This window comes from Podarcis pityusensis (genome assembly GCF_964106645.2).
Source record: "Podarcis pityusensis genome assembly, chromosome: 4".
Taxonomy (NCBI): Eukaryota; Metazoa; Chordata; class Lepidosauria; order Squamata; family Lacertidae; genus Podarcis; species Podarcis pityusensis.
Window position 1 is genome coordinate 102,945,428 of NC_138027.1, and position 13,037 is coordinate 102,958,464.

The 13,037-nt window shown below is 44.5% G+C and overlaps 1 long non-coding RNA gene across 1 annotated transcript in view; it reads left to right on the forward strand.

Annotated features, from left to right (window-relative positions):
• The first annotated feature begins 5,179 nt into the window (after positions 1–5,179).
• LOC308475951 overlaps positions 5,180–13,037 on the forward strand; it is a 36,712-nt gene continuing 28,854 nt past the window's right edge. The window contains exons 1-2 of the long non-coding RNA XR_013985576.1: positions 5,180–5,363; positions 5,588–5,634. This is a non-coding gene — a long non-coding RNA (uncharacterized lncRNA). The remainder of the gene's footprint in view (positions 5,364–5,587; positions 5,635–13,037) is intronic.

Below are 13,037 nucleotides of genomic sequence, written 5' to 3' on the forward strand. Positions count from 1 at the left end.
TTGCAGATGAGCTAATTTGAGTAAAATCAATGGCATTGGTCAACATGCAGCACAACTTGACTTTCCCTTCTTCAATGAAGTATATTGGGTGTGCTAAATTCAGGATGGTGTAATCATTTGGATAATATGATTACATACTTGCTAAATAATTTCCTATGACCCATACGTAGCAATAACCGGGTTTCTAAAACTGTATGCAAAAAGCATTTTCTGAAGACAAATCCAAGCTACCTGGAACAAAGGGGAACACATGGGTTTGGCTTGGCTGAGAGGCATGACAGATGTGGTTTCCACAAGTGTGACCCAGCAGAGGGGGAAGACTTTGCTTTCTTTGGAAATGCTGAGATGCGTTTGGAACGGTGTGAAGATCAGCTTTCTGTCTGCATTATGCAGGATGTGTATTGGATTTTTGAGTAACAGTAGCCCTACTTAGAGCTAAACTATTCCTATAACATTGTAAAGAGGATAGGGTTGCCTTCACAAAACCTGTTCTAAATGGTGCATTTCTAAATTGCAAGCACATTAATTGAATGGATTATCTTGTAAATTTCTACCTCAGCACCACACCTTTTCCTGTGATTAGTGTTTCTGGTCTTTCCACCCTATGTAATTGCAGCCAGGAACACCAGGTTAGGCAGCTGCATGGAGCTGCCATCATGCTGAATACACATTGCCGTCTGTGCTATGCCTAAAAATTGTCTTGGTGAGAGCTTAGACTGACAAGCTTAATGCCAATATTGGTAGACTTGCATTTGGCTAATGATATTTGAGCTTTTACTCCTCTGCCTGCTATGAAGGCCTGTGGATCAGAGACAGACCATTGCCAAGGTGGCAACATCAGGGACATTGAGACTTTGGAAGCGGGAGAAACCTGTCAAAAGATGAGCTAAAATTTGTGAATTTGTCAACTGGTGCAGGGCTGTTTTGGAAGCAACACTGGCAGATTTATGGTTTCAGGTGGAAACAATTTAAAGAAGGTCATTTTGAGTGAGTTTTGCTTGGAGGTTTGTGATTGATTTGGACCAGAAATCCAAAGTGAAGCTGGAACAAGGAAACACACATAGATCAGAATGATTGGAAGACTGAGATAAGCTCTTGTAAACCTAAATCACAATTGATTTATCCCATATATATATACATATACACACACACGCGCAAGAACATTCAATTGATTTATAATGGCTAAATTCCCAGAAACACCCAGTGTAGAAATTTTATTCTTACCTTACAACAAGGTTTCATGATCATTATTGGCAGGGCTGTGTGTATCTTGCAGGTCCCACAGGGAAGATGAGAAAGCACAAATATTGTGGTTGGGTGCAGAATTCAGCTTTGTAAAGACAGCTGACTTTTAAATTTAAAGCGAGCATTTACCTCCTACGGTTACAAAGGTATGTTTGAAAATGAGTGGGTCTACCTCTATCGTCAGTGTCATTCGGACTATTGCTAGGATGTTTAGAAAGGCTTATATTCCAGAAGGTTTACAATAGTGATATTTTGGCAGATACAATAGAAGTAAAGTATTCCATTTTTGGGATTGCAACTCTCCTTACACGGGGTCACCTAGTGGAATTCACTGATGGTGGAACAAGATGAAACATGGGAGAACCTGGCCATGAAGACCACTAAGTGATCTTGTGTCAGTCTAACTTCATAGGGTTGTTGTGTCAATAACATGGCGACAGGGAAACTCAGTGAATATCACCTTAAGCTCCTTGGACGAAAGGTGGGATGGATATAAATGTAATACTTTTTAAACATTATTTCTCCGTATCTCTCCAGCCTGCCTCCCCCTCTTTTGAACTGGAAGAGACCAGGTTGGCCAGGTTTAGAATCAATCACCAATCAATCAATCATCATCATCATAATCTGGGACACAGTCGGGAAATCAATGTCTGCAAACATTTTTCCATAGCAAGGCCGATTTGTGGTTGTCTGCTGGGACAGGCTTGCCTGGGTGGGGTGTGCAGGGAGGGGGCCCTCCATGCTCCCAGACTTCATATATCTGCACTATCCCACTTTTGGTAACAGAATTTCAAATTTGCCAAAGTGTTTTCTAGTCTTTAATCCCCACCACAACCCAGCAGCACACTGTAATTTTAACAAAGCAACAAATGCACTAGCACCTTGAAGACTTAATGAATATATTATGGCATGAGCTTTATTAGAGTACAGCACAGGTTCATCTTTCTTGGTTATCTGTGAAATTTTAATGAACAATACATTTGCTAGGCTTTAGGTAGGCACTGGACTTTTGGGCTCAGCTATACAGCTGCAAATAAAACATTTTAAGTGTGTTTTAAGTGCAATAGACAATGTGACACTTGATGGCGATGGTGAGCCGTATGAAAAATTCAATGTATTTTTACAAACGCTTTTTTTAAAAAGCATTTTCGGAACAGTTTTTATAGGTGTGTAGATTCCACCATTGTTTCATTTTTTTGCTGAAGCCATGGCTAGTTGGCTGCCCCTTTGAAAGTACTGAGCACAATACAATGAGGCTGTGACAGAAATGAAGGGTTTTAAATAAGGTGCCAAAATAAGTGGGCAGGGATTTTATTTAAGTGTGAAGACAAGAGGCTTGGCCGTTGGCTTCAGAGAAGGAAAATGTGTAGGCAATATCCTATCAATTCAAAGCATGCTGCTGCCTAGGGTGGTGGAACTATTATACCAAGAAATCATTCCTATCCACCACAGAATATGAGCAGGGGCAGGCATGGTGAAAAACTGCTTTTATTTAACAAGATGATTCTACAACAGTACCTTAAGCCTGAAATATAAACTTCTGAAGACAGCACAGGCAACAGGAGAACCATGAATGGCACCTTGAGCAATTTGGGGGAGATGCCATTCATGATTCTATTTCTTCCCCTTGGTGTCTTCAGAGCAGCCCTGTAGGCTGTACTGAGAGACAATATTTCTGTTGCCTGCAGATTTCAGAGCTTTTAGATGCCCCTCCACTGACAAATCAGCTTTAAATGACCCAAACAGCTTGCATAATTTAGATTACTAGATTTGACCCATTCTCTTCACATTTCCCTCTTCCAAAAAGAAAAAAATGCCCAGAATTTATGATTCCAACTGACTGATTGATTTTACTTACATGCCATTTTCCCACAACGAGGTGTGCCCAAAGCAGCTCACATCAAACATGCAAAACCTCAAAACTGGAAATACAGATATACAAAATACAGAACATGTCAGTAACTTCAGAATAACAAAAACCAACAATTTAGCAAAACGCTGGATAAATTCAGTATTAACGCCCCCCCCCCCCAGAAAAAAATATCTAGGCTGATGGGTTTACTAAAGTTTGAAAGCCAACACCCTAACATTAGACTCCTTTCCTAATTTATTCCAAATCCCAGTTAAGAGACATGAGAAGGAGGCGATGCCAATAAGGCCCCCTGAATTCCTAGGAGTTGCTAACCGTGTATTTTTCTGCCTGGAGATGGGTGGGAAGGACCACCTGGCAATAGCAATAGTTTTGGCATGGAGTGAAAAATCAATAATTAAGATTTAAAAAAAAGTTTGGCTGAGCATTGCTAGGTTCTGATTGACAGGAAATGTCACCAGGAGTCCTTCTATGAGTTCAAATGGAAAGATAATGAATTGGGGTGGGGCAGGACAGGTTTGGCTTCAAGGTTGTTCTGATTTGTGGGGGCAACTTTCAGGAGTTGCTTGTAATTCCAGCCGGTAGGGCAGTGCCATGGCTCCCCTGGAGGGCAAACCTCCGCTGGGTTTAGGGAAGCATTTTATGCTGCTTTACGTACTTTGCATTCTGTACCTGGAATAGTAAACGGTTCATGTAAATGTCATAATATTTGCTATGGTTAACATGTTTAGTATAAGAAAACCCAGAGGGCCAGAACCCATTTTGTTTTGCTTTGACGTAATTTAGCAGGATCTTCTTTGGATATATTTTTCGTGCGTGACCTGCTGTATGTCGTCTTCCTGGAATTGACAATACAGATGTACTGGGTCCTCCACACAGTGCCTGATGTTTTATTGTTATTGCATTTCATAAAAATTGTCAATAAAAAAGAAGGAAAGAACTTTTTAAAAGGAAATTACATTCATGAAGCAATTTGGGTGGGGGAAATAAATACACTGATATTTTGTTTAATTGTGGCCATAAAAACGTGTTTCTAGTGTGTTGCTATAAATCTGAAAATAAATTAAGTGATATTCCCTCCCCCCCCCCAGTTGTTGGGGGGGGAATAAGGGGATTTTCCAAGGTGTGAAAAAACCCTGTGTGTGTGTGTGTGTGTGTGTGTTGGGAGGGGGGATTTACTTTTTTCTGTTTGGGATAATGATAATAATTTATGCTCCAATACTCATATGCTAGAGATTGTGTGCACATTATATCTTTAAAGCACAATATTTCCCTCAAAGAGTTCTGGGCACTGTAGTTGGTTAAGGGTTTCTGGGAATCATTGACACTCGGTGAGCGGAGGGGTGAACTGCAGTGCCCAGAATTCCTTGAGGGAAATAATGTGTTTTGAAGGTGCTTTCAGGGTACAGTCTTATGCAAGCAGAGTCTTTCCACACCATCTCATGTATGATGTCTATGCCAAACATTTCCAAATAAAATTTAGAGTTAATGCTGGCATAGGTTTCCTCATCCCCAGCTCCCTAGCACAGCAGCAGAAGTGCCAGGAGCTTGTGGCAGACAGATAGCTCAGTGCGCAGAGCATGAGACTCTTCACCTCAGGGTGAAATATTCCTGCATTGCAGGGGGTTGGACTAGATGACCCACACGGTCCCCTCCAACTCAACAATTCTATGATTCTATGTATGGTGGTGGGGTGGTGGTGGTGGTGGAAACTGCTCTTTTTGCTGCTGTGAGAAGGGAAACTGGCAACTGGTTCCAGCAAGTGTCTTCCTTTAAACACATGATGTGAAAATAGCTTCTCGGCATATTACTGCTTTGTGCAGAACCATTACTGGTTGCGGTAAGTAGTGTTGCTTTCGTTGTATTACAGTATATCAATTCTGTAGCAGGTTTTGCTTGTTGAGTGGCTTAAGACTGAAGATTTGGGGCTGAAGCAACACATTTGATAGAAATGTGGCAAAATGGCAAAGGGAGGGAGCGGTTTTGAAAGGGAACCCAGTGAGAGGAGGTGGTGCTTATACCAATTCTATTCCATTTGCATCCCACCTATTTCTCGTGAGGAGCTCAAGGTGATGTACACAGATCTTCCCCCTCCTCAGTGGGTGGTGACTGGCCCAAGGTCACCAAGTGAGCTTCATAGCTGCGTGGGGATTTGAACCCTGGTCTCTGAGGTCCTAGTCCACTATACCATGCGGGTTTTGTGAGTGCAGAGAAACAGTGTGACAACAGGGGCCCCTTCTGAACAAAGGTGAGACATCTTAGGTGCTAAGCATTTGGCAAGGGAAGAACTGTGAATTATAATTTTATATTGCTCTGTACATTGAACACTGCTTTTCTTTTATATACTGTAAAAAATAAATACAATATAAAAAACCCAAATAGTGATGCTGACACAAAACCCCACACATAGACTATATAAAAGAATATTGTGAAAATAATACTTTATTGCAACCTCTTCCTTTTTGTTCCTAGATTTTCTAGCAAGAAAGCAGCTGGTCTTTAAGGGGGCAAAAGCATTGGTAAGTTTGAACATTCTGGGACAGAATGGCCATTAATTAATTCTGATGTATTTTTAGTTATGTGCCATTAAATATGTACAGTGATGTGTCTCTAGTATTGGTGAGATGGAAAAAGGGGGCATAATTAATAGAGGAAAGAATGCACCCTTATGAATAGTGGCTGTGTTAAGTCATCTTCGATGACATGGAATTTCTAATTTGAGCCCTCAGAGACATATTTTAGACTGACTACCCTCAAGCTTGGGAAGTGAGTCTCCCTGACTGGAAAAAAAACTACAGAGGAGCCTTGTTTAGTGTCTCAGCAGGTAGCCGTACATTAAGTGTAATTCTAAATGACAAGAGAAAACAAAGGCCAGGTTGTGTTATTAGAGGCACACTGCCGCTTCCTGACAGATGTGTGCGGCAAGGGAGAGAAGAGAAAAGAGTCCACGCTTCAGATCCTATCAAGCTTTAAATATTTTTGCTTTAAACATGTCAGCTTACGTTCTCTCGCCTTTTTCAAATGCATGATAATGGTGTAAGCAATCTCCTCTGCAAAGGGGAAGATGCAGCCAATCTCAGCACATAAGAGCAACCCTCTCTAATCCTTTGTGTAGGCTGCAAGCATTTCAGCCTTGTCTTTGGGGCTTGTGTAAGGATTTCTCTCCTCCTGCTCCCAGCAATGAAAAGGTCCGTGTAGTCATTTGAAAGCCACTGCAATAGCACAATACCTGATTACTTAATTTTGAGCAAGGAAGTTTACCGTATTTCAGTATTTTGCATATATGATCTGTGATGAGCACTGACTGTTGACCACCAGGGAGATCTCTTTGGAGCACAATTTTCTCAGTCCTGTAATGATGTTCTGACAGTGAGGTAGTGCTATTGGTAGCTGTGCTGTTGATAGTTTATCAAATAGATTGCTTCGTGCTGATTGTGTCGGACTCGTCTAGGCTGCTTAGCTCTGCCTCTGTGACTATAAGCAGAGTAAGCTGGGGGTGGGGTGGGGACTGGATCCAGCCTCTCCCAAACCCCACGGTCCATTTTAACTCAATTTCCTTGCAACACTTGGTGTGGTTTCAAAATTCATGGGGCAAAGACATAGAGCTTTGCAGATACAACCAGTCAGCTGTTCAGCAGTGTCTGAAAATACTGCTGCCTTTGCCTGGGCCTCTGCTACTATTGTCCCAAGTTCAGATATACCCCTCACATTTCCCTTTTAGTGCAAGTCTGTGCCAAATTGCTACACACACTCTATCTAGGCTTTTGAGGTAGTCTGGGACTCACCTGGCTGAGAGGGGGAAAGGTGCCTTTGGGAAGGATCAGCTGCCTGTGGGAGAAGTTCCTCACACAGCCAATCTTCCAAAATGCAACTGTCTCTAAAAGAGGCTACTTTCCCTGGCTGCACATGCCTGAACCCAGGAGGGAACAGGCACACACAGCCAATCTGAGCCCTTTGCAAGTCACCCAAATTTCAGAAGTTGAAGGGACTGCTTAAAATTGACACGCTGGAATGTGTGCAGAGGAGGGTGAGCAAGATGATCAAGAAAACAAGCCTTATGAGGTTGATGGAACTGGGTAAGTTTAGCCTGGATAAGAGGAGGCTGAGAGGAAATAGGATAGCCATCTTCAAATATCTCAAGGGCTGTCACATGGAAGAGGGAACAAGCTTGTTTTCTCCTGCTCCAGAGGGTAGGGCCTGAATCAATGGCTTCAACTTACAAGAAAGGAGATTCTGACTAAACATCAGGAATAACTTTTCGCCAGTAAGAGCTGTTTGACCGTGGAACAGACTCCCATGAGAGGGGGTGGACTCTCCTTCCTTGGAAGTTTCTAAGCAGAGGTTAGATGGTCATCTGTCATGGATGATTTAGTGGAGATTCCTTCATTGTAGAGGGTTGGATTAGATGACCCTTGGGGATCCCTTAATTCTGTGATTTTGTGAAAGAGGAATGCTGGGAGAGAGAATGGAAACTTGGCAGGCCAAAATTGGTTTATGGGCTGGAGGTTTGCCACCCCTGATCTGCAGATAGCCCTGGCATCCGAGCAATGCTCTTTGACCCACAAATGAAAGGCTTATTTCTTTCCCTAGGTTTCTCTATGCATTGCTTCCATGTTTACCTTCAAAGATGGGACTACATTTGAGGGTTGACGTACTCTACTCGAATTCCCCATCCCCCCAGCAAACCAGTGCTATTTTTCTAGAAAAAGAGGTGCTAGAACTCACCATGAACACCACCCTCGTTCTCTTAGAATGGCAATGGCATCCACCTGAGAGGTTCCTGTGAATTCCCTCTGAAAAAACCCTTGGGTATTATTACACTATTATTATGCAAGGTGGTGTAAGCCACAGCACAGTTCCCTGCAATATGGGTATAATATGGATTTGTGACAAATCATTTGTCTGCAATAGCATTAAAAAAAACAACAACTTTACAAGCTCAGGAAAAATAATAAGCCATGTTTGAGTATGAAGTAAGTGTTGGGATACTGCCAGGGAGACAAAGTCCATCATGACTCCACATCGTCTCTGGACGTCCATCGATCTCCCGTAGACACGCAGTATCAGCAATTAGCGACACGAGCTGCAGAAATAGCTTGCCACATTCCAGAGCTGATGCACGCTCTATCAGCAGATAATGCACAGCGAAAGATGCACTCAGGAGAGCATTATTTACAAGTTTATTCAGCGTTGATCAGAACAAAGAAAACATGACTGCCTGCTTCAGTGTCTCAGACACACAGAGAGAAACGAAAGCATAGACACAACAGAAACATCCTGTGAACAGGAAATACACAGGCTGTGACACAAACATCCTGCTCCCTTTTAAGGTGGAACAGAAATATCCTAACAGTAAGACCCAAGTTAAAAAGAGTTGTGAACTCCAATTTTTTTCTTGCAGTCTTTTGTTTTTGAGTTGATAAAGCACTCTCCAATCAGAGCTAGACTAAAATCTTGGATAACTGAATTGTTTTCTATTGGATGGCAATCACTACTCCAGCTGGAAGGATAGAGAGAAAGGCTTAAAAATAAAGCAAAAAGTTCTTTCTACGTACAATGGGTGTTTTCCTCTAGACTTCTTTTTGTCCATTTGGCTATATAGGCTATTCTTCAATGTCAATCATTGTTCAGACTTCTTTCATTGACTTAATACTGAGGCAGGAACAGGCTAATTTCTCACACAGAAAGAGAGAAAGAAAGAAAGAAAGAAAGAAAGAAAAAGAAAATACAGCCTGTATATTTTGTCTTGTTTCTCAGGTTCTACAAGGGCAAAGGATCAGGTTGCTGTTTATTTTTAAAGCCGGGAATCCAGCGTATATGGTTGGGGGGGGGGAGCAAATGCCACCTTAACCCCCATGACCAGCCTGCTGTCTATTCAGGGCACCTCCATCAGCAACTGTGATTTTGTGTCAGGAGCAGAAAATGCATTTTCACAGCTTCCCTGCCTCAAGTACTACTTATTATGCTTTGTCACATGCACTATTAAAAGCATGTATTTGTAGTAGCCTTAGTGCACATCTCAGCAGGAAAAAATACAATATAACATATTGTTTTGTGGACAAGCATCACACCTTATGGTACAATAGTATATATTGTGGACTGTGCTATTGGTTCCTTAAAATTTATGTTCCTGCTACACAAAAGATTGGGAATACCATATTGAGAAATGTTTGCATATAAACAACATGTTAAACTTGATTTGGTGTGACATGAATGCACTGCAGCAAGACTTAGTCTTGCACAGACTCCCCCTCCTTCTGCTGGGCTGTGAGGAGGAGTCTGGAAGGGATTGCTTCCACTTTTGGATCACCAAGGCTTGTTGTGTTGTCTGTAGTAACAAACTGTAAAGGTAAAGGGACCCCTGACTGTTAAGTCCAGTCGTGGCCGACTCTGGGGTTGCAGCACTCATCTCGCTTTATTGGCAGAGGGAGCCGGCGTACAGCTTCCGGGTCATGTGGCCAGTATGACTAAGCCACTTCTGGCGAACCAGAGCAGCGCACAGAAACGCCGTTTACCTTCCCGCTGGAGCGGGACCTATTTACTTGCACTTGATGTGCTTTCCAACTGCTAGGTGGGCAGGAGCAGGGACCGAGCAACAGGAGCTCACCCCGTCATTGCGGGGATTTGAACTGCCGACCTTCTGATCGGCAAGCCCTAGGGTCTGTGGTTTAGACCACAGCGCCACCCGCATCCCAGTAACAAACTGTAGTTAACATTAATTATGGTTAGTTTCAAATAGTTTCAAGCTGTCATTCCTGAAGTTGGCTGGTTTAAGCTAACCTTTGTTAATGTTAACCACAGTTCTGGGTCTACATGACATTGCTTCTGAATTCCTTGCAGCTGCACACGAGGACTGCAATTCACATCATCCCTGCTTGGGGTTGATGTAAGAGGAATCTGTGGATTTCTTTCCATTCACACATTCAACCCCCATCATAGCCCAGCATCATGCTATGAATGCTTTACACTTTAGTTCTCTACAATTTGTAGAACACGTGCACATTATACATAAATCGATACAGGTGGCGACCATTTTAGGCACATCCAATTGACAATCGATCAATCAATCAATCAATCAATCAATCAATCAATAATTTATACCCCGCCCATCTGGCTGGGTTTCCCCAGCCACTCTGGGCGGCTCCCAACAAAATATTAAAAATACAATAAAGCATCAAAAATTAAAAACTTCCCTAAACCTTGCCTTGCCCTGAAGGGTTGCCTTCAGATGTCTTCTAAAAGTCAGATAGTTGTTTATTTCCTTGACATCTGAAGGGAGGGTGTTCCACAGGGCAGGCGCCACTACCAAGAATGCCATCTGCCTGGTTCCCTGTAACCTCAATTATTGCAGTGAGGGAACTGCCAGAAGGCCCTCGGCGCTGGACCTTAGTGTCCGGGCAGAACGATGGGGGTGGAGACGCTTCTTCAGGTATACTGGGCTGAGGCCATCTAGGGTAAGGTTACCAGATTTTTTCCAATGAAAAAACTTTTCAACTTCAATGGATTTTGTACGGGGACGGATTTGTAAATCTGGGTACTGTCCCTGAGAAACGGGGACGTCTTGTAACCTTAGTCTAGGGCTTTAAAGGTCAGCACCAAGACTTTGAATTGTGCTCGGAAACGTATTGGGAACCAATGTAGGTCTTTCAGGACTGGTGTAATATGGTCTCGGTGGCCACTTCCAGTCACCAGTCTAGCTGCTGCATTCTGGATTAGCTGTAGTTTCTGGGTCACCTTCAAATGTAGCCCCACATAGAGCGCATTGCAGTAGTCCAAGCGGGAGATAACTAGAGCATGCACCACTCTGGTGAGACAGTCTGCGGGCAGGTAGAGTCTCAGCCTGTGTACCAGAAGGAGCTGGTAGACAGCTGCCCTGGACATATAATTGAACTGCACCTCCATGGACAGCTGTGAGCCCAAAATGACTCCCAGGCTCCGCACCTGCTCCTTCAGGGGCACAGTTACCCCATTCAGGACCAGGGAGTCCTCCACACACACACACCCCTGTCCTCCCAAAACAGTACTTCTGTCTTGTCAGAATTCTACCTCAGTCCGTTAGCCGCCATCCATCTTCCAACTGCCTCCAGACACTCACACAAGACCTTCACCGGTTCTGATTAAAAAGAGAGGTAGAGCATCCACATACTGTTGAACACCCAGCCCAAACCTCCTGATGATCTCTCCCTGCAGCTTCATATAGATGTTAAAAAGCATGGGGGAGAGGATGGAACCCTGAGGCACCCCACAACTGAGAGCCCAGGGGTCTGAACACTCATCCCCCCCACTTTCTGAACACAGCCCAGGAGGAAGGAGCGGAACCACCGTATGACAGTGCCCCCAGCTCCCAGCCCCTCTAGACGGTCTAGAAGGATGTTATGGTTGATGGTACCAAAGGCCGCTGAGAGATCCAGCAGAACTAGGAAACAGCTCTCACCTTTGTCCCTAGCCTGCCGGAGATCTTCGACCAGCAACACCAAGGCAGTTTCAGTCCTATGGTGAGGCCTGAATCCCAACTGGAAGGGATCCAAATGGGATCCTCCAGGCGTGCCTGGAGTTGTTCAGCAACCACCCGCTCAATCACCTTGCCCAAGAATGGAAGATTTGAGACTGGGCGATAGTTGGCCATACTGGCTGGATCTAAAGATGTTTTTTTAAGAAGCGGTTTAATGACCGCCTCTTTCAGCAGGTCTGGGAAGGTTCCTCACATAGGGAAGCATTCACCACCTGTCACGGTCCGGTCTACGGGCGATCGAAGTCCCAGCTGAGGACATCGGGACTGGGGGCGAGATGGCGGGGTGGAAGCAGGAAAGAGTCCAGAAGCCAGGGGTCCAAGGGTCAGGAAGCAGGGAGTCACGAAGTCAAGGGTCCGAGGGTCAAGAAGCAAGGAGTCAAGAAGCCAAGGTCCGAGGATCAGGAAGCAAGAAGCCAAATGCAGCAAGGCAGGAAATGTGGCAAAGGGCCGAAGGGAAATGCTGATCTTATATCCCTTCTAGCTTTAGCCACCAGGTGCAGTGAGTTACCAAGTGGCCTCACCTGTGCGGCCGCGCCTTGCCTCTCCAGAACATACTTAGGAAGGCCCCAGTCCTGCAAAGCCCTACTGGTCACAGGGCCCGGCTCCTGCATGCACTCCTGACACCACCCTGCGAAGCCCATTGCCCAGCCTTTCCCGGCTCGTTTTTATGAGCCAGGATGGGCAAGGATCAAAGAGACAGGTGGTTGGCTTCACTCATCCAAGCAGCCCTCCCACATCCTTGGAGGTAACAGATTGGAGTTGATACCATGCAACTCGACAAGACAGGACTCTAGCACTCTCCCTCTCTGGCCCTGCTCCCAGGGTGGAGTCTACTTTTTCTGAATCGGAGCAACTTTATCTGCAAAAAAACTTTGCAAAACCATTGCAGGAGATCTTGGGGTCCGTACCAGGCCCTGATGGCAAAGGTGGTTCCATTAAATTGTGAACTACCTGAAAAAGTCTCCCACTGATGTTTTCTGCAGCTGCAACAGAGGCGGTGAAGAAGGTCCTCTTTGCCACCACCACTTTGTAGGCTTGACGTTGAGCTCTAACCTGTGTCCGGTCAGATTCAGAGTGAGTTTTCCACCACTGGCGCTCTAACCATCACAGCGATTGTTTCATTGCCCTCAGCTCCCGGGAAAACCATGGGACTGTCTGGGCTCCATGCAATCGGAGAGGGCGCTTTGGAGCCAGACAGTAGATAGCCCTAGTTAAATCCACATTCCAGCAGGCCACCAGGGAATCAGCTGAAAGGCCATCAACATGGGATAAAACATCCCCTACCACTCTCTGGAAACCATTTTGATCCATTAAGTGGTGGGGGTGGACCATCCAAATCAGTTCCACCTCCCTGCAGAGGGGAAGGGTCGCGTGGGTTCTTTTGCACCCAGAAGAAGGCAGAACGGAGGT